Source organism: Curcuma longa, chromosome 5, assembly GCF_044706935.1.
Source record: "Curcuma longa cultivar G26 ecotype Majalengka, Jawa Barat chromosome 5, ITB_CL_G26_1.1, whole genome shotgun sequence".
NCBI classification, from domain to species: Eukaryota; Viridiplantae; Streptophyta; class Magnoliopsida; order Zingiberales; family Zingiberaceae; genus Curcuma; species Curcuma longa.
In genome coordinates this window covers 223095-225941 of record NC_133865.1, presented here as the reverse complement: position 1 = coordinate 225941, position 2847 = coordinate 223095, and positions in this window count along the sequence as shown.

Sequence of the window (2847 nt, the reverse complement as noted above, 5' to 3'; positions counted from 1 at the left end):
AAGGGCCCAAACACGGTTGTACCTCATCTGGACAGTTTTGCAGATCAAAAGTAAAATGACCATAACTTTTAGCTCAGATAGAACTATGGGACGTGCCACCTACCAAAATGAAGATAACTTCAAGATATACAACTTTGCTTCAGGGTGTACAAAAGGATTCCCTCTCTAAGCCTTACTAAAAGGTATAGCTGTGACTCTCCCACAGAAGGCTTCCTACTCTGGGTCGTGCCTATAAGACACGACCGTGCCTCTTTTGCAGAAGGGTGCTTTCTCTAGGCCGTGCCTACAAGGCACGGCCATGCCTCTTTTGCAGAATGACTCCTTCTCCAGGCTGTGCCTTGAGACACGGCCGTGTCGTAGGGCTGTTTTAAGAGGTATAAAAGCGGAATTTTGGGAAGGAAAATCATTCTTACCTTTGGACTTTCCCTAGTCGCCACCCACCTTCATCACCGCCATCTTCATCTGCATCATCCATTCATCGGAATGAAGTTAAGGGGATTTTCTTTCTTCAATCTGGCCACCTTCCATCCACCGAGGAGTCAAGGGGATTTCTTCTCCACCACATCATCCCATCCGCCGCATCAACCACGAGGATTGCATCGAAGTTGGGGACTCCTTCCTTCATTGCATCTCCCGTTGAGTTTTTGTTGCCTCGCATCCACCTCCAGCCAAAGACATAGGGAGAGTCATTATATTTACTCTATTTACCATTTCTGAGCATAGATTAGACTTTTGACATGTCAAGTGTTTGTTTAAATTTCTTCTACAATTTTGGATGTTGTTGTCCTTAGATTTCTCTTGCTTGTTTGTTTGTTGATGCACTTATTTACTTGTTATACTCTTTATTGTGTTAATGCAATTTGTTCTTAATACTTAGTGTTTTTTCCATTATTTAAAATTAGAACTTAAGACAACAACCCCTCCATCCAATCCAAAATGAAAATCCAAATCCCTAATTGTCTAATAACCATTAGGATTACTATACACCGACTGCAATCATTGGGAGACAACTCAAGTTACCCTATACTACTTTAGTTATGGGATTCAGTATTAATTAAATTGGTGTGCTCATTTAGACAACAATCTGAGCCTCACATCACTATTCAAACACCTTCTAGCACTTTAACTTATACCTAATCATCTAAGGTCCATAGCTCTTCGGAGATGTTTACTTAAGATGTCAAAGTATAAGTCTTCATGACCAAGGTGACTTGAATATTACAAATCAAAGAAAACTCACACTTAAGCTGCACTTAGATCTTCATTGACATATGTATAGAACTGTATGAAGTCTCAAGGTAGATCATTCTAATGAACTAGCTACCTTTAACTAGTATCCACGTTTATCTCTCAACATCTAATGTCTCCGGCCAATAAGATCGGCTGCTTGGTAAACCAAAGAGTTTAAAATGTACTAGCCTTAATAGAATCGATGACGTCCATGCTCATCAATTCCTCGACTAGGGATAATTTTAATATATTCATAATTACACATGTAGAGATACTCACAAGTTGTGACCCAATCATAAATTCTCTTATACTATGAATCGTATTGCGGACATTTAATAATTGAGTTTAAGATCCAATCAAACACATAGAGAATGTGCACTCAAATAGTAAATTTTTATTTATCTAATAAATAATATAATCATAAGGTGATTGCCTTAGGACATCTCTTAAATATAAAAAATGGTTCCAGGCTCGGACGATTAGGGAAGTTCCAAAAGGAGTGTGCTGCCCTCAAGACTTCCAGATTGGCACAACGGATGTTGTTCTTATTTTTATTTAAGTCTTACATTCTTGTATTTCATATTTCTATTATTGGACTATAAGACGAGTTTCTTCGCCTACTAATAAAGGTCTGAAAATAAGACCATTAGTGGATGAGTGTCTTTCCATGCATAGTCCTTGGACGTACTAACTCTGGGTTAAAACCCAAGTAAATCCATGAGTCTCTGCTTGTTATTACTAATTTCGTTGCTAGTTTTTGTAAAGTTGAACGAACGAAAGAACGCGCTATTCACCCCCCTCTAGCGCACCCACCTGGCTATCAATTTGATCTCTCGACTCGGCACTCAGGTAATGGCAACCCATTCAAACTTGGCCAACTCGACAATCAACTATTAGGTGACATAACCACTTAGCTTCCTAACTCATCGCTCGACGTACCACTCAGAAGCACTAAGTGTACCACTTGAGAGCACTCATTATGGCTAGCAACATCCCACTCAAGATCGTGCAAGTCCACTTAGTAGATTGGCTCGAACACTTGGCAGATTAACTCGAGCACTTGGTAGCTCTAACATTTGGCAGCTCAACCTCCCTGATAGATCAACCTTCCCTACTAACTCAAAAACTCAACAGCTCGGTTTAATCAGCCTTGCCTAATAGTTTGAGATTATCAGTTCAAGTCATCTCGATAGATATTTATTTTTGTATAATTTAAATTTAGTAAATTCCCTATATCTTCTGTAATATATCAAACAATCTTAAAATAGAATTTTGTTCTATCGAGATGGCCACGAAAATTATTGAGAAGCAGACTGCTCAACACGTGAAGGTCCCCTCCACACCGATTAGAAAATATTCAAATCAATCATAGGAAAAGCAGACACTGGGTTGAACTTCAAACGATGGCAGCAGAAGATGCTCTTCTACCTAACCACGCTGAACTTAACTCGGTTCTTGATGGATGAACCTCCCAAGCCCTTTAAGGATGTTATTGATGTCTAGACCATTAGTGTAGTGGAAGCATGGAACTATTCAAAGTTTTTATGTCAAAACTACATCCTCAACTGCCTTGCTGACTCACTGTCCATAGTATATAACACGAAGAGAACGACTAAG